General features: G+C 30.6%; 1 long non-coding RNA gene across 1 annotated transcript; it reads right to left on the bottom strand.

The window, feature by feature from the left end:
- Positions 1-840: 840 nt before the first annotated feature.
- LOC114171930 lies at positions 841-6,204 on the bottom strand. Its single transcript, XR_003601739.1, has 4 exons — positions 5,301-6,204; positions 5,132-5,201; positions 2,829-3,166; positions 841-1,220 (listed from the first exon to the last, which is right to left on the bottom strand). It is a non-coding gene; the product is annotated as an uncharacterized LOC114171930 (long non-coding RNA).
- Between the last annotated feature and the right edge of the window lie 14,748 nt (positions 6,205-20,952).

Genomic DNA, 20,952 nt, shown 5'->3' with positions numbered 1-20,952 from the left:
GTAATATGTTGGATTGCATGCTTGGTTGTGAGGACATGTGATGGATTGTTAACTTTGTTAAGTTTATGTATATGTTGTGATAATGTAAGGTGAGTGATATGTGAATATTATGTTGTGGAATGATGTTTGATAGGGTTAGCTCACCCTTGCATGTTTGTGGTTATAGTTTCCATCTGTGATGATTGTATAACTTGTGTTATACGAGAGTAGATGTTGATGTAGATACAATTGGAGAAGCTTAGTTGTGAAGAGCTCGTGGGGAAGCTTTTGGATGTTTTGAGATATTTGAAAATGTTCCTTTAAATAAAATGTAATAGATTAGTTGTTTTGATTTTTTTGAACTTGGAAGAAATTGGTATTAAGTTTTCTCGTTATGAATTAATTTGGTTTGGTTAATTTAATGAAGGTTATTTTGAATAATAAAGTTTCATTTGGATGAACTTTTGGACCGTGGACTTTTGAAATAAAATAGTTGTGAATTTCCTATTTAATAAGATAGTAGCAGAGTTTTATGACTGGAAGTTTTGCAAAAAAAAAATAATTACACATGGCATCTCAAAGGGGGTGTTATATAAAAGAATGAAACAATTAAGCTAAAAAAGGTAACAAACAATTAACATATATCAATGTTGGCTATTTGGCTAAGTAGCTTAAACATATCAAACAAATGTCTTTATCCTTTCTAACCAATTATGTGATTATATTAACAAGAATCGGGCAAAAATTAATTTCATGGAAATAACTGCTTTCCTTACAACTCTCTACTCTCAAGTTGATAACACTTATATGCTTTCAACACTTAAATGTTTCTTACTCAAATATCCAAAAATCTGGTGATACTTTCACACTAAACAAGGACTGACTAAATATAAACATATCAAACCATCTCACAATCAATGTATGCCACAAGTTATCTCAATTGTATGCACAATTATGAGACAAGAAAATCATTACTCAAACATATTCTAACTTAGTTGACCATCCAAACATTCAATTCATATATTTTGAGGACATGATTAGAACAAGTTCAGAGAGAATTTCATAATTAAGCATGTTAAGACAAATTAAAAATATTGGGTTGCCTCCCAGCAAGCGCTTGTCTAACTTCTTTTAGCTCAACGCCTTATATTTAGTGTGACATTTTTTTTTCATTTCTGTAGGTCGCGTGTTGAACCAATACCATATGCTTCTTTGTGTCTTATCTTCATTTTCATCAATACCTATACTCACAATAACACAAAATATACTTCAACAAACAAATTATCCCAATTTTTATATAAACAAAAATTTAAGAATTGGAAATTTATAATAATAACAAAGAAACAAGTGAAAATATAGAAACAAAGAAAAAAATTTGCAAAACATAAGCACACCAACCAACTAATAATTCCAATATGTAGAATGATTAAATAGATTTTCCAAGCAACCTCACTCAGATGTCTCTTGTTGGGAAAGTACTCAGTACTCGCATTTGTAATGACTACTACTTTCTCTATCCTTTAAGATTAGACACACAAATGTCTCTTATAATGCCTATCTAAGTATGACATACCTTACCAAATCTCTTGGATTAAGCATGCATCAAAACTTGCATTAAGAACCAGAATAGTGGGGGCCAAACACACAATCCCATCAAAATATTTGTTTTATTTCTAATTTGCTTAAAAGAATCATTGTTTGCTTGTTTGGGGGTTTTATTTCTAACTACTCATTTATTAGTAACATTTTATTTGATTGGAAATGTCTTCATATAAAATCAAATTTGTTTATGTGAGAAATTTGTCACTTACTCTCTTTATTTCTGAAATTGAGGAGTAATTGAAGAATTTTGGGAGGATTCGACTTAACGGTGTAATTATAAGAAATCACAAGGTAGATTTTTACATTTCAAATCATTATAGTCAGCCATATTTGATGATGTTGCTATAGCAGCTCAAATATAGAAAATAAATTATTTTTTAGTGTTGTTTTTTTCTAAATTTGCAAGTATGTAGCTTATACTTATTTTCTTGGAACCTTTTTCTTTTTCATATTAATGGTTATTTTGACTTGATCAACAATAGGGAAGGGCAGAGGTAGGAGTAGTTGTAGTTATCAATCTAAGGCACAAAAAGGGTAACTTGGTCCATGGAGCTATGACAAGGGAAGTGGGCAAGATGGAGGTGAAAGGGAGTACAACATATTGTCGAAGAGAACGAAAACCTGAAGCTTGTTGTTAATGATCAAGAAAACCTTATTGTAAATGTTGTACTACTATGTAGATATTTTCTTCATTGTGAAATTGTAATGTTTTTGTTGTCATAAACTTTGATAAGCATTATAAATGAACAATGTTGTTTGGGATATGAGCGACCAAGTTATGGACAATTATTTTCATTTTCAATTGTTAACTTTTATGTGTTTGAAGTCATGGGTAAGACTTCAATCAATACAATACAATTAGTGTTTACGAAGATGTTTCTCATAAACACACATTACATCTAGTGTAATTTATTCCCACATTGTCCAAGCAACTAGGTAAAGAATTTTATTTCCTATAATAAGAAACACTTTAGAACCTTTTAAAAAAAGTTAATATTTTTTTTATATAATTGATAAAGTAAGCTAAGATGTCACCCATGATCTAAACAAATTTATGTTACATATCATGAAGGGGTCATTTAGAAACCGTGACCATGTTATGTTAATAGAACTTCCTGGTGTGAAAAAAGTGTAACATCACCACACATTTACATATTTACAAATATGTCATTTTGATGAGCAAAATTATAAAACATTCATTATGGACTGCAAAATTAAAAAATTGTCATTTTGACCCAAATGCTTACATGAAAATAGGGTTAGTGTGGCACTAACGTGACACTCTTCTCTTTACAAAATAAGTGTCCAAGTCCAAAAATAATTCACAACAAAACCTGAAATAATTAAGAAACGATAATTAGATCAAGTAAATTCAAATTAATTAAAATTCGAGTTACTGTTCCAATAAAGCCAAATAAAAGGAAATACACTAATAATATACAATTAAAAATTAAGCATCAATTAAGTAAATACGAAAAAATAATAATTCATCAACAAGCATCCCTGAGTCAACATAATGCTTCAGAAACTTCCACGATACAACTCCACTGTCACACCTCATCGCTCTGGTCGCTCCAGGTGTTACCTAAAATCATAATTTGAAAATACCATAACTGTGAGCTGAATTAACAATAGTCAGTTCACCACATGATGGGAATTTCGACAATAAATCTTAAAGCAATAAACCAACAATTAGAAAAGGCACAAGCTAAAGCAGAAGCGGAGCAATAATGTTTTAGAAAAGGCACAAGCTAAAACTGTTTGAGCAAAGTTAACTTATTCATTTTCTCCAAATTAAAAGCTCCAATAACACACTTAATCAATGGATGGCCTACTGCAAGACTTTAACTCTAACCAAGAACAATCAACAGCATGTCAATTTATGAAAAGGGTAATCAAGTTCTGTAACGTCCCATTTAATTTAATACGTAAAATTAAAGGACACGTCACACATAGATAAATCGACAATGCAGTCCTGGGGTTCATAACGTCACCCCTACAAAACCAGGCACACCACGATGCCAACAAAAAGCAGGATGAACAGTTTGACTAAGAGTTTACAAATCCGGTAACAACAAAATACAGGGGCCATAGCCCTAAAGAAACATGAAAGAAAGACGTTCGAAATCTAGCCCGGATGGCTAAGCTGCTGGATCACCACTCCCTTGCTGACCACGAAGACCTCGCCCATCTGCTCCCATCAACCAAGTTGATGATCATCGCAAGAAGAACAGCCACATACATCACAAACATGCAACAAAACGGGTAAGCTAGAGCTAGCAACATGAATCATGCAGTCAAACATATTTTCATCATCTCATATCCACATAGCAACCAAACATGTTATGACTCTTCATCCAATACACTACGACTCGACTCGACTCATCCGGATACGTATAACTTGGTCGGATTCAGCGGATGCTTGCACTTGTGTGGGTACCTCTGCTCGAACCTGAGCTGCTCGATCCTGAGCCATGTATTACCAGTGTTGCAATGAATCAAATCTCTCCCACCACAAGGTTAGCCCTTAGTGAGTTTCAGGCCTCCTGCTACTCCCACCACAAGAGTCAGTCCGCTCTAACTGAGACTGACTGGCTCCTCGGAGTGTCAGGATGCAACCTTACCTTGAATCCTTACCTAGTTATACAGATGGGGCACCACCATGAACACCCACTAGCAAGGGCCATGGAATTACGTCCCGACCACTGAAGCGCAACCCCAGAGGTCTCACCGAGAGACCCCAAGGAATTACACGCTGACACGGACCAACATTCATAAAACAACATTAGGAGAATATCGAAAACATATTTACAACCTCATACTCATCCATGAGATCTATTCCTCATACGCCTCACATTTTGAATCCATACCTCTGATCATCACCGTCCCATGAGTCTAGGGTCTCATCTCATGACAACCCCATGTTCCTTTAATTTCAAACTACCCATTCATTTATTTCTCATGCCAAGTCTCATACCAATCCATTCATCCACAATTCATGAATCATGCCAAATATATATTTCATACTCCATTATATACATGTCCATCATCACATAATCATACTCAGCCAACATGGTTCATTCGGGAAACATTAAACAACCAAAACACAGCACGGTCTCGCCCAGCATCTCGCTCAGGCTGCGGGGTCTCGCTCAGGCGAGACGTGCTCGCTCAGGCGAGCCTCCCCCCTCGCCTAAGCGAGAGCGCCAAAAACAAGGGCATGGGCAACACGGGATCTCGCTTAAGCGAGATCCCTCTCGCTTGGGCGAGTTGCCTGCTCGCTCAAAAATTGAGCGAGCCGCCCGGGCGACGTTTCGCGCAAAAAACTTAGGCGAGCTCCCTGTTTCATCTCGCCTAGGCGAGATGGACTCGCTTGGGCGAGATTAACAGGTCTCGCCACTGTTCTTCACTGTACGGCCATGATTTCCGGCCAAACATCACATGCAAGGTACTCTCACACACCCAAACGACAGATCCCACCATACATTCAACAAATAACGCACAAACCATTCAAAAAGAGACTCGAAACCATAACCCTAACTTCCCGTACCTGGAAAAGAGCTAACGAAACTTCGACGCGGAACCTTGGAGCACAGTAGCTCGAGCGATGGACCTAAGAACTGGCGGAACAGCGGTGAACACAATGATTTTCGGATTTTAATCGGTGGAAACGAATGTAAAACCTCATAAGGTAAGTACAGTAGGTTAGAGTTACTTACGTGGAGCGGGAATCACTAGTCGAGCTCTCGGGATGGACTGGTTCGAGACGAAGAACGAACCCTAGCAGAAGGTGTGGCGGCTGCGGCTCAAGGTAAGGGCAAAGGTCCTGAAAATGTAGGGTACCCTAGGTTTAGGGCAGACCTAGAACTTATATGCACTGGGCCAACCCTTGGGCCCATTAAGAGGCAGCCCACTAACCTTTAGGGCTGGAAAAAGAAAAAGGGTTCTTACAAGTTCGGGCTGAAAAACAACCAGGAATGTTATAGCCCAGACCATGATCAAAATGTGGATGATTAATCAATGTGAAGTTAAGTGGTTCATTTTCTAAAATTATGAATTTCAATAGTACATGTCATCAACTAGGGTTGTCATAAGAACCACCAAACAATGACATACATCCACCACACTCTTACACACCAAAATAGGGGTTAGCACAAAACCTTAAACCCCAAACAAAAAACTCAAAAATAACAAATGCACCAACAATCAAATAAATAATAAAGATGCCAATGTGGGATACACAACGTGCAGAGGTGCGGTCAAGTTTCGTGATGACATTCGCAAATAATGTGTAGTTTTTTCTTACCGAAGTGGTTGTTCGAAAATGCGATAAAAACTCACAACTTCTTCAACGCTGGAACGATGACCTGGGCACAACAACCAATTCCACCTTTTGCCACGGTGCCAAACCTCAGGTTTTTCCCCAATTCGTAAGTGTTCGCGTTTTCAACGACAACGGAGAAAGGCAACGTTAATCAAACCCTTGCGTAATCTGCCTTCACAAACACAAAGTGGTGGCACCAATGGCAGAACAAACGGTGAGGGTGTTCTAGAAAGAAGAAAGAAAAACCACTGAGGAGGGAAGAATGAAGAATGACCTAGGGTAGTTTCAAACAAAATGACATTTCCTCCCAACGTGGATTTTATAAAAACAAATTATAAAGTCAAAACAATTATTCAACACTAAATATGTATTTAATTACTTTAGTCATTAATAAAATTTAAACAAAATTAAAAAACTTTGTACTAAGACTAACTTTTTTTCCTATAATATTAAAAAGAAAAATATGAAAATATGGTATTATTATACTGAATAGAAGAAAAAGTAAACAACTTAACATTTTTATTTAACATTTTTTATGAATAATGAGAATAAATCAAAATCAAAATAAATAATAAAATTAAAATATAATTAAACCATGTTTTATTCATATAACCTCGAAATAACTAGTATGGTTTGACGCTTTATAATAAAGCAAAATATTAGATAATGATTTTAATTCAATTACAAACGCAAAATGAACCCTCTGAGTTCTCCATACAATAAAAACCGTTGTAGTATTCCTGCTTAACTTCATGACAGAGGGTAAAGCACCGAAAAGGTTTACAGGGGTTCATTGGCGTGATAAATTTGCATTCCACATGATGAGGTTCCATGGCTAAGACGACCAAGATTGTGAACACCATGATGATAGCCAACTTGTTTGACATTTTTTCTGCCATCAAAACTCACTGATTTTTCCTTCAAATTTTAGGATGCTTTTGAGATATCAACACAATAGTAATTGGTTCTTCCATATTTATATATAAAAAACAGTCTTCAATAAAAATATTAGTTAATTTCTTTAACGTGACATTCAGTTTTATAAATATAATATTAACACTATTTTATTAAATATTACGTATTTTTATATGTAAAAAACATTCTTCAATAAAAATAATAGTTAATATTAATTAATTTCGTTAACTTGACATTTAGTTTTATAAATATAATATTAACACTTGTTTATTACATTAGTGCAGAAATTCCTTTTTACCTCGTCTTATATGCCTCGGTTATCCAGGAACTGAAGCATGTAATGGCGCGGTGACATTTTTACAATTTCAACCAAGTTTTATGCCTCAGTTCACCAAACACCCGAAGCCAAAGAGTACTATAGGCCTCGGTTCGCCCAAAACCGGTGCCAAAAAGTAATATTACGTAACTATCTTTTTGAATTAATTACTCAAATGTAATGATAAATCAACAACAAAACAAATAAAGATTGTAAGTAATTGGAATATAATCTTGTAGTAAATAAAAATAAGATGTGTGTCTAACTATAATAATAATAATAATACACTGTAATGATAAAAATAATTATAATAATATTAATACAACGACTTCATATATAAAAAGATACATGATGTCTTATTTTGTTTTTACAATTATATCATCTTAATTATTATTTTTTAAAATTTAAATGATTATTTATAATAAAAAATTAATTTTTAGTTTTATTATTTTACTAATTTTAGTAACTACTTTTTTTGAATTTAAGTAATTACTCGATGTAAAGATAAATCAACAACAAAACAAATAAAAATGCAAGTAATTAAAATATAATCTCGTAGTACGTAATATGTATCTAAATACTACAATTAAAATAATAATAACAATAAGATTGATATTAATATAATAATATTGATATTATTTAAAATAAAAATACAAAATATAATAATAATAATAATAATATTAATAATATTAATATCAATATCAATACTAATATTAATTATTGTTTTTAAAATTTAAATGATTATTTATAATAAAAAAATACATTTTAGTTTTATTATTTTTCTAATTTTAGTAACTACTTTTTTATTTCAACTAATTACTCAAATGTAATGATAAATTAACAACAAAGCAAATAAAAATATAAGTAATTAAAATATAATCCTATAGTATATAAAAGTAAGATGTGTATCTAAATACCGCAATTCAAATATAAAAATGAAAATAATTAAAATATAATTTTTTAGCAAATTGAAATAATAGTAATAACATTATATTATTTATGATAAGAATAGTACTACTACGAATAAATAATCATAATAATAATAATAATGTTATTAATAATAATAATAATAATAATAATAATAGTAATAACAAAAATAATAATAATATTAATATTATTACAACTAATACTTCTAATAATTTTCATAATAATAAAATTAATATATAACAATAATAATTATATTATTATTATTATATTAATATCAATACTAATACTAATTATTAATTTTTAAATTTAAAGGATTATTCATAATAAAAAATTAATTTTTTAATTATTATTTTACTAATTGTAGTATTTACTTTTTTAATTCAACTAATTATTAAGATGTAGAGATAAATCAACAATAAAGCAAATTAAAATGAAAGTAATTAAAATATAATTTTGTAGTAAATAAAAGTAAAATGTATATGTAAAATGTATATGTAAATACTACAATAATAATACTAACAATAGTAATACCATTATAATAATATAATAATAATAATAATTACTAACATAATATATTATTAAAAATATTAATAATATGAGTAATAATATTAGTAAGCATAAGAGTAAGAGTAATAACTATAATTATATTAATAATAATTATTAATATTATAATTATAATAAAAAAAATAATGATATAATAATAATTCTCGCTTATTATAACTAATAATAATAATATTTTTTTAAATTTTTTCTTTCCCATACTAATAATAATAATAATAATAATAATAATAATATATTATATATTAATATTACTAATAATATTTGGAATGTTATTACTATTAACAATATTAATAAATTTAATAATAACAACAATAATAATAATAATAATCATAATAATATATAATATATAAAAGCAATATGTAATAATAATAATAATAATAATAATAATAATAATAATAATAATATTAAGAATAGTAGCAATATTAATAATTTCATTATTAGTTTAAGTATTGATTTTCTATATTATAGTTAATAAAATAATAATATTTTTTCAAGTTATTTTTTCCCATATTTTGATATATAAAAAGATTAATATATTATATATTAATATTACAAATAATACTATATAACTATTTTTACCGCTATATGTATTAATTTAATAATAACAACAATCATATAAAATAATAATAATAATATATTATATATTAATATTGTTAATAATACTAATAATAATAATATCAATAATTTTACTACTACTAATAATGTTAAAATTTTTAATAATATTTTTCTAGTTAATATATTATACATTAATATTACAAATAATACCTACAATAATAATATTCCTAATAGAATTTAATAATAACGGTAATGATATAATAATTATAATATATATTAAATAATAGTAATATATAATATTAATAATACTAATATAATAACAGTAATATTAATAATATTACCATTAATAATATATATAATAATTATTGTTATAATAATATAATATCTAATAATAATAATTGTAATATTACTTTTAATGAAATTTATCATAATAATATTACTAATAATTAGAATAATATTATTAAAATTTATAATAATAATAATAATAATACTTAAAACCATTTTAATTACTTTTTCAAACAACATATCTTAGAAATAGAAGATACTGTTGTTCTCCTTAAAGTATACTAGTAAAAATACAGATGCTATTATGTTTGTGTATTCGCATTTTTTTAATTTTTATAAAAATTTGAGTTAAGATCAATAATATTTATTTTTAAAATATATATAATAAATTTTAAAAATAGTGGTTAAATAAAATAATTATTAAAAAAAGTTTTTTAAAATAACAGTCTAACATAAAGAGATTTAAAAAATGTCAAAATATAAATTAATTATAAAATAATTAATTTCTAAAATAATAATTAAAGATAAAATTGAACATAAAAAGAAGAAATTCTTTTTATATATTTAAAAAATAAAGAAAAAAGATAATTTTTTATATATATTTATATATTGTTATAGATTATATATTATAAAATATATAAATCTGTGAATTGAGTTTCTTACGATTTATTTTATGGAAGAAAATTAAGATTAACTTTCTTAACGTTGATGTGACGCAATCTACAAATTATTTTTAACTCATGTGAACTGTATATACGGACGATGCACTTAAAAAGATAGATAAAAAAAGAAAGTTAGAAAGTATCTAGTCTAACATTTAATGTCCTTAATTCTTTATTTAATGTTATTAATGATGTTATTTAATGTTATTAATGCATTATTTAATGATACACAGGTAACATGTGTTCAATGACGTTATTTTGTGCAAAGATTATGTTAACAAGTGTCTTTAATAATTAATATATATTAAATTTTACAAAAATACACAATCAGTGATATTAAATAAAATATAATCTAATAATTATTAATACAATTTTATTTTATTTAAAAAATAAAAATATTCATAAAAATTATATATGTGTTTAATATTTTATTTAATGTTGACCAATAAAAATAAAAATATAATTAAATAATAAAATAACTATATTTTAGTGTTGTTAAAAGTTAAATATAATTAAACATAAAAAAGTTTAAATTAACAAAAAAATAATGTTAAACATCTAAAAAAATTACAAAAAAATAATTGAAGTAGAGATCTTAAAAATTTCAAAGTCCTTGTTTTATATCATAAAATTATTATCTAAGAATTTAAAATGATACTTTTATCTTTATAAAATATATTATATGCATTTATATTATTTTAATTAATGTACTTAATTATTTCAATTTTTAATGAAAAAATTGATGGAACCAATTTGCATTAGTTATTCCTTAATCAGTGTTCTTAGGATAGTGATTAGCACTCTCCTTTATATAATGATATTGTTTGAGATTACGGTGTAAATTGATATGCAGGTGATAATGTTGTCGTTGAGACGATCAAATTAGGATTAAAATAAATTTTAAATTAAAGATAAAAAAATATTATAAAATCTTAATAAATATTTTTTTATTATTTATTTAATTTATTTTACTTATTTGAATATTAGGAAAAATTAATACTTTCATTTTGAATATAATATCATAATGTTTTAATAAAATATTAATAATATAATATTATAAAAGTTTTCAAATGTAAACGTGAATAATAATAAAATATATTATGATGGATAATTAATTGATTTAGTACATATTAATTTATTTTTAATATAGTAAGACAACAAATTATATTATTGGTAGAAAAACTTTAACTATGTTCATTTTGTTTGACTTTGGTTACTGTTTAAAGTAATTGAACTTCTGTTTGATCTTTAATATTTAATAATTATCTCATGGATTTATTAAATAAAAAATAATAATATTAATATATATTAAAATTTGTTATATATTAATTTTTTTCTTTTATAATTATTAAAGACCAACACGTTAACAAATTTCAAACCAAATTAATGCTATTGTGTATTTTCTTTCTTAATATATTGAAAACAAATATTTTAATTCTTATTTTAGTAAATTCAATATTTACCCTAATTAATTAACTATTACAAAAAATTATCAATATATAACATCTAAAGTTTTATAACAAAAAAATTTATCAATTTTTTTTTCATTTTTGTGTGTGCTACCGTCACAATCCTTTCTGCATAAAAAGTAAATATTCTTACCCAAACACATTATTAGTATTTAAAAATAACACTAAATTTTAATTTTAATTTTAATATGATCGTAATAAAGCATAAAGAGTAAAACGATGGTACAAATGTGGGGTCTTAAAATTTACAACTGGAGGACTATTGCTGTCTGAACCCTTCATCAAGAAGAGAAAAAGACTCAAATATCCTTCACCATTACACTGCATTACCTCTGTTGCTGCTATTCCTGCCATCATAGTCACCATCATCACTGCTGCAGAAGAGAAAGAAAAAGAGTAAGAGAACGCTGCAAGGAAAGAAGAAGAGAGAAAATGTGGAAAAAACTCACTGAAAAACTCATTCAAAAAACATATTCTGAAATACATTTGGAAATTCTGTTTCAAAAATCATTTTTCTGAAAATTTCATTCAGGAAATTCTGTTTTCGAAATTTTGTTCTAAAAATCTTGTTCTCAATTCCAAAAGCCTTGTTCCAGAAAGTTTCTGGGATATGTAATCCCAATTTCACTTTTCAAAAGGGCAGAATTGCTGTTTTAAATATTTGAGGGATGTATGAAAAAATTGTGGAGGTGCAAAAGTAAAAGCCCAATTGAGGTCGGTGTGTTTGCACATATTTAGTGGCTTGAGTAACAACATTAAGGGGCTTTCATCTTGCATCTTTAAAGATTTCTTCCCCACCTCTAAAATTTTTTAAATTCTAAAAATATTCTTTGACCATTCAAATAAAATTACATAAATCACACCTTTAAAATTATTTTTAGATGTCAGTTTCCAATAAAAAATACATTCAAAAATCATTTAAATAAAATTTTAGACTTCTAAAAATGTCAATATATATATATATATATATATATATTTCTTTTTTTCGCATTTATTTTTGTTAAATTTAAATTTTAATGACTTTTAATTTTATTCACTTTTCAATATATACATTATAAAAAACAAAATTATATATAAAACTTTATATATAAAAGAAACTTTATAGGATTTAAAAAATATAAAAGAAAAAATCTCACAGGCAATAATTTAGGATGCTGTTTTTAATTTAGAAGTTGAATATACTTAATAGGAGTAATAAAAATGTGGAATATTGCATTTTCTATACAAGTTATCTCCAGGCCGATTTGTGTATTTTTTAATTATATATTGGTGTTCTTCCTTGTATGTACTGAATGATAAACATTTTAATGTATTCTGGGAGTATAATATTATGGGTTGGTTTATTAGTTGTGTTAAAAATGAGGAGTATAATATTATAGGTTGGTTTATTAGAGTTGTATTACAAATTGTCTATTCAACCTCATTTATTTTTCTTTGAGTTAAAAAATTTGTAATTTATCCTAACTTATTTGTAAGTTAGTGGATTGGATCATTTAAATGTTTTACTTTTTATATTTAAAATTGAGTCAATTATATTTTTTATACTGATATAATTTTATTTATTTTATTAAATATTATTATAAAAGTATCCAATTTATTTAAATATTATTAATGAAATATTTTAGTCCTTTCAAGAATTTATGGTCTATCTACATGATTAGATTATAAGTTGGAGTCTATTAGTTTCAAATCCGTTTAATTTGTGAGACAAGAGAATTAGATTCAATTTAGTTCACAATTAAAAAATTGAACATTTTTTGAACCTAACCTTAATTGAATCTTTGATAAGTAACATTTAATTAGAGTTAAACCCATTTATACATCTCTAATTCTACATACTAATATTCTAACCATACAATAAACTAAGGTTAGCATTTTGATTTTTATATTTCTAATTCGTCTTGATTATGCATACTTAAGTACATTTATTGTTCGTTTCAGAAGTTACTATAGGTGTGCTCATCGAGAGTGCAATGTTAAGAAACAAATCCTACGCCATTCGAACGACGATGAACAGATCATGGTCACAACGAAAGGACACATACTAAAAGTGTATATTAAAGTATAGATGCAAAAACTGTGTGTATATTGCTTCAAAAAAGGCTACTTTATAGCAAGTAAAAAAAGATAACATACTAACATCAGACTAGCATACGTGACTAAGCTAATGCCTACAAAATAGGAATCCTATAGACTCGCATTTATTAAAACAAAAAAACAACCCACTAATAAAACCGCTTCATTCCCTCCCTTAAACCAACTGCAGGTGCAATTAGTTTATTTCACTGAGATCAACCATTCCCATCTTGTTTCTGGGTTTTTGAAAAGCCTCCAATTTCAAAGATTTAGTCATTACATCTGCAACTTACTCCTGAGTTCCACAATACTCCAACTCAATTTCTCTATCTTTCACAAGGTCCCTCAAAAAATGAAACCGCACTCTGATATGTTTGCTTCTACCATGCATGACCGGATTTTTTGAAAGTTTAATAGTTGAACTGTTATCACACATAATCAGAGTGCTCTTTTGAGAGAGAGTTAAAAATCTCATAATTCTTCTCAACCATATTGCTTGACAGGCACTAGCAGCAGCAACTACAAACTCTGCTTCGATACTTGAAAGAGTAACAATTGGTTGTTTCTTGGACATCCATGACATTGCTCCTTAATTGAATAAAAATACATAGCCAGATGTACTTTTAGAGTCATCCTCATCTCCTGCATAGTCAGAGTCCGTAAACGCAAGCAGATTTTCTTCCCTTCCTTTTCTGTACAAAATTCCATAACTTGCAGTTCCTTTGAGATACCGTAGAATTCGTTTGGCCACTTGTAGGTGTAGCTCAGTTGGTTTGGACATGTACCTGCTAATTAAACTCACACTGAACATAATATTTGGTCGAGTAGTATTCAGATACATTAAGCTTCCTACAATCTGTTTGAAATGAGTGTCATCCACCATTACACCGTTAGTATCTTTATTAACTTTATTACCTGGAACAATTGGACTCTTCATAGGTTTGCTCTCAAACATTGCAAACCTTTTCATAACATCATTGGCATATTTCTGTTGACACAAAAATATGCCTTCGGGTTTTTGTAAGACCTTTATGCCAAGAAAGAACCTCATCTTCCCTAAATCAGTCATATCAAAGGCCCGCATCATACACTTCTTGAAATTTGTCATCATGCCCACATCATTACCTGTATAAATCAAGTCATCAACATAGATACTGACAATTAGTATGGTCTGGTTAGCACCCTTTTTGATGAATAATGTTTGTTCACTTGGACATTTTTGAAAGCCATCATTCATGAAGTGTGCTTCTATACGGCTAAACCAAGCTCTAGGTGTTTATTTTAAACCATACAAAGCCTTATGTAGTTTGTAGACCTTGTGCTCCTCCCCCTTTTTTCATAGCCCTTTGGTTGTTCCACATAAACATCTTCATTTAATTCCCCATGCAAGAAAGCAGATTTAACATCAAGTTGAAAGATATCCCACCCTCTGCATGCTACAAGAGCTACAAGTAGACGTATTGGTCCATGCGTGCAACAAGAGCAAATACTTCAGAGAAATCAATTCCATATTGTTGTGCGTAACCCTTAGCTACTAACCTTGCTTTGTACTTATCAACTTCTCCCAGCTCATTCAATTTTGTCTTGAAAATCTACTTGACTCCAATTGTCTTGGCTCCATCAGGTAGATTCATTAGTTTCCAAGTTTGATTCTTCTAAATCGATTGGATTTCATTATCCATCGCTTTCCTCCATTTGGCATGTTGGACAACTTTTTCAAATAGAGTCGGGTCATCACTCATGACATTTTGGACCATGTAGGCTGCTCCCTCTATTCCTTCTACTTTTTCTTCTTCTTCACTTAAACCTGCACCACTAACAAAATCTCTCATCCAAGTTGGTTGTCTTCTTTCTCTCCTTTGATTTTCATTTGTTTCATCACCACTTTTGAGCTTCATGTCTTCCTCTTGTGCATCTTCAGCATTTTTGTCACTATATTGCTACTCATTATTATCATTATAGAGTTCATCATCACCCCACATCAATTCAGTTTCTATCTACTCTTTGTAATTTGTACTCCAATTCCAACTCTTTTCTTCTTCAAACAAGACATCTTTGCTAATCACAATTCTCTTGGTTTTAGGATCAAATAAGCGATAACCTTTCAATTCACTGCTAACACCTAGTAAAATGCAAGGAAAACTTTTATCATCAAGTTTACCTCGTGTGGCATCTAGTATATGTACATGAGCTAAGCATCCCCAAACGCGAAGGTGTTTGATTGAAGGTCTGATTCCACTCCAAGCTTCTTGTGGTGTGATATTCTTCATGGCATTTGTCGGACAACGGTTTAGAAGATAAAATGCCCAATTTACTGCTTCTGGCCAAAATTTTTTTGGAATTCCTTTTGCGGAGAGCATACATCTCACCAGGTTCATAACAGTCCTGTTCTTACATTTAGCGACTCCGTTTTGATGTGGCGTGTAGGCAGTGGTAAGTTGTCGCTTAATACCATTTTCATCACAAAAAGATTTGAATGCAAGAGAATTAAACTCACCTCCTCTATCGGTTCAAAGACATTTGATGGACGTTCCAGCTTCCTTTTCCACTAGGCTTTTGTATAACTTGAAACACTCCAAAGCTTCAAATTTTTTAGAAAGCATATACACCCACCCTTTACGACTATAATCATCAATGAGGCTTAAGAAATACCGTTTTCCACTGTGGGAAACAGGTTCTATAGGTCCACATATGTCTGCATGTATAAGCTCCAAGATAGTGTGTGCACGCTACTTGCTTGTCTTAGGAGTTGGATTGCGATGCTGTTTGCCAATGATGCAATCAAGACATGCAACATCCGAGGAATCAAGTGTTGGAAGATCATGTACCATGTTTAAGGTTTGTAGAGTCTTTAGACCTTTGTAGTGTAGGTGACCGAGCCTTTATGCCAGAGATAAGTAAGGTCAGTGGAGGAAGTATGTAAACACTCGTTAGTGGGAGGAGAAGTGTCGCAACTTTCATCAAGAAGAATGAACATACGATTTTTGCTCATATTTGTGTGGGTAATCAAACCTTTGGATAGGTGATAGATGTTGCACTTTCCCTTCTGTATAAGGATGGAGAGACCCCTTTCCTGAAGCTGACCAATGCTTAATAAGTTTTTTTGAAGCTCTGGTACATAATATACATCCCATATTAGAAAAGTGGTGCCATTGAAAACTAATTTGATACTTCCTATGCCAACCAAACCATATGTGAATCATTTCCATATTTCACAAAATGCTTAGCCTCATACGTCAAGTCAACGAAAGCCTTTTTATCACCACAAATGTGATTAGAGCAACCAGAATCTAGAAACCATGTTGTCTTCTTGCTAATTTGTTCCACTACAAAAAAAATTGAAATTACCGACGGAATTTTACCGACGGATATACTTTTGTCGGTAAATTTGAATTATCGACGGATTTTACCGATGGATTCTCAAATTTAATACCGACGGATTTCCGTCGGTAAAAAAATTTCATTTACCGACAGAAAAATCTGTCGGTAAAATCCGTCGATAATTCAATTTTTTTTTTACCGACAAAATTACCGACGAATTTTTCCGTCGATAAAAGAAGCGGGAAATTTTCCGCCCAAATTTGAATTATCGACGGATTTATCCGTCGGTAAAAGAAGCGGAAATTTTCCCGCCCAAATCTCACCTTATAAGAGACGAGGAGAAGAAGAAAGAAGAAAAGAAAGAGAAGAAGAAGAAGAAGAAGAGAAGAAGAAGAAGGAGAAGAAGAAGAAAAAGAAGGAGAAAGAGAAGAAGAAGGAGAAGAAGAAGAAGAGAGGAAGAAGGAGAAGAAGAAGAGGAAGAAGGAAAAGATGAAGGAGAAGAAGGAGAAGAAGAAGAAGAAAGAGAAAGAAGAAGACGACGGCGGCGGCAGCGACGGTGACGACGACGGCGACGGGGACAACAACCACGAAAAAAAAATTGAAAGAGGGAGGAGGAAGAAGATGAATAGTGTAAAAAATTTACCGACGGATATTTCGGTCGGTAATTAACGACAGATTTTTCCATCGATAATTACCGACAGATTTACCGACAGATTTTTCCTTCGATAATTACCGACAAACATGATTTCCGTCGGTAAAATTTTACAGACAAGCATTTTACTGACAAATTTTTAACCGTCGATGATCCGTCGGTAATGTTGATTTAGCGACAGATTTTGGCCATTACCGACGGATTTTGATCGTCGATAATAATGGTTTTTCTTGTAGTGTTCGTTGATCGGTACTCCTATCAAGAATTTGCTCGAAGGCTGTTCGATCAATGGCTTGGAAGAGGTAATGCTTTACCTTATGATCCTCAGTCTAGATTTCTCCAACTTTGTTGTTTGCTCAATAGTTAGAGTCGTGCCCTCTTGTGGCTCCTCGACACCAGTTTTGACCACATTCCAAAGACCCTTGGCACAATGAAGATTCTCCATTAATTCACTCCAATGGTCATAGTGTTGACCATCAAAGTAAGGTATTTTGGTCGATAACTTCTCGCTTTGCATTTTGAGACTTTGCTTCTCACAAGTAAGCTGCAGCTTTTGTATCAGGCCCTGTAGAGCTCTGATACCAGTTTGAAAGTGTATATTAAAGAATTGGTGCAAAAACTGTGTGTATATTGCTTCAAAAAGCTACTTTATAGCAAGTACAAAAAGATAACAAACTAGCATTAGACTAGCATACGTGACTAAGCTAATGCCTACAAAATAGGAATCCTATAGACTCACATTTATTAAAAATAGAAAAACAACCGACTAATAAAATCGCTTCACATACACACCCTGTGGATAAGTTAGTGGAAACCTTTGACCAGATCTTAGGCAACCTACTCATAGGCAATCTACTTAGTAATGCACCTCCCATATTAGAATAGAACATGAAGGAATTATTATTGGAAGTTAATGGCAAGTCTTCTTAAGACATGGCACAATGTAGTACGTTCTGTTATGGATTCAATAAATAATCATCAAAAAAGATGCACCTATCTAGAAAAATCATTAACTTCTATAAACAAAAATTTGTGCAGATGCATAGACATAATTTTGACTGTCTACACACTAAAATACTATATCATAATCCTTAAACAATTTATAAATCATACACATGCACATGGAAATCATCTCATGTTGGAACCAAGATCATATTGCAATCATTTCCACCCAAATTCTTTGCCAACACATGCACATGACAATCATGAGCAAGATAACAGTAACCTCACCTAGTAAAACAACATACCTCGTTCTTCTATTGCGATACGTAGCACTAACACTGTCTTTTACCGTTGCCATACAATGGATCAATTTATCCATGACTTGGTTATCATTGTCGTCATCACCGGCAAGACAAGATGACGAAGAGGAAGACAAAGAACAAAGTTCATCGCGGGTACAATAACCATGTACCCCTTCACTTCCATTAGATTCATCATCGAAGTTACGAAAAGACATTGATCTTCCTCACGATCACTACTCTCACCTTTGGAAGTTGTTGACTGAAAAGTTGTCGACCCTTCAACTTTCCTCTTTCAATAGCCTCCCTACGTTCTTGGAGGATCTCTCTGACCGACACATCTTTGATTCTGGTCACGTTCTTCAATGGCTCAAGAGGTGACGGTGACTCTTGTTGAAGGTTAAACATGAGTTCCTTGGGAGAATATTTGCGGACTTGTGAATGTTAGGTTTGAATGGAGGGAATGTTTGTGTGTGATGCTTTTGGCTTGGATTCCTTATAGGCTTCCCACTCTTGTTCCAACTTCTTCAAACGTTGTTGAATTCTTCTGTTATTTTTCCTTTCTCTTTTCCTTTCTTTCGTAGTTTTCCATGGTGAGGATGTTGAAACTATTTTTCTCTTTGTTGTTATATGCTCTGTTTCAACTTCATTTTTTTCTATCCAGATTTATATTTATTTATTATTTATTATTATTATTGTTATTATTATTGTTTTTTATTTTTATTTATTATTATTACTCTTTTGTATTATTTTATTTTATTTATTATTTATTTTCCATCTTATCTTACTTATTTTATTGTGTTTTATTTTGTCCTTTTATCTTATTTTATTTTTATTTTTCTATTTTTATTTTGTTTTCAATTCCCTTCACTTTTATTTATTTTATTATTTTATTATTATATATATATATATTATTTATTTTTTTTACTATTCTTTATTTAAAAAATAGAAAAGATAAAGAAAAATGAATTAAAAAAAAGGGGTAAAAAGAAAAAAAAAACAGATTGAAAAATAGTAAAGAGAAAAAAAGGTGTGGAACATTTAATTTTCTGTTGCCTCAATTGTCTAGCTCTTTCCTTATTTGATATCAATAAGGGATGCCATGGTGACTGACAGGAGGGCATGGATTGATTGAAGGGAAAAAGTGGCTCTACCAGATATAGAGCAAGGAAGAAAGCAACCGCCACTTCCCACCTTACGTCTCTGGACCGTGAACAAAAGGATAAGCTCTCAGCACATTCGAAAGAGAACACTCGTAGGAGAGGATACACAATTTCAAAATACAATTCATGTAAAGAAACAGATAGCAGCGGCAGCGAGAAAAAAGGAGAAAAAAAATAGGAAGGGACATAACAAAAAAGAGTGAGAAGAGATTATAGAAGTTCTGGGAATAAAACAAAAGCCACAGTCAAAGGAGAAAGGACCAACGCGAGAGAAGGGAGCATCAAGAGGTAAGTATCGCTACTTGAGTACTCGCGTGTATATAAATTGAAATGTATGTCGCTTGTTGTGCATCGTTAAATACGCAAATATGATGTTTTGTTGTGTTATGTTCTTTTGCTTGTTGATTCATGTGTCCGTGTAAAGGTCGTTGTGATCTATTGTAGTCTCCATTTACAATGTGCCTATGCCTTGCATCTAAATAAAAACCAAAAAATAAAGAATCAGATTTCCAACCACAGCAAACTAACGTCAACATCACATAACACCCTCCATCTCCACTAGCAGAACCACTCACAACCTCGATCCAGTATCCCTGTACTCACTCCCTCATTGTACTCAATCCCGACTATCACTCCCGACCATCAGTTTTCCAACGACTATCTCCATATTCCCTTATTCTTTACACAAGAAAGACGCAACACCTATCACTCACCACCACCATCATCATACCCACCCTAATCTTCTCCTTCTTCATATTTCATTTCTTATCATGGGTTAAGAGAGCCTTCACGCACCACTATTCAGACCATTTTCCAGCCTCATTATCCTTTCCTCCTTCATATTCGACCTTCATCTTCTTCCTTCACCTGCACAAAAACCAGAGAGAATAGGAACCCAAAATCA

The sequence above is a fragment of the Vigna unguiculata genome, unplaced genomic scaffold, assembly GCF_004118075.2.
Source record: "Vigna unguiculata cultivar IT97K-499-35 unplaced genomic scaffold, ASM411807v1 contig_420, whole genome shotgun sequence".
Lineage (NCBI taxonomy): Eukaryota > Viridiplantae > Streptophyta > Magnoliopsida > Fabales > Fabaceae > Vigna > Vigna unguiculata.
Note: the sequence above shows the minus strand (reverse complement) of the source record. Positions and strands in the feature narration are given on the sequence as shown.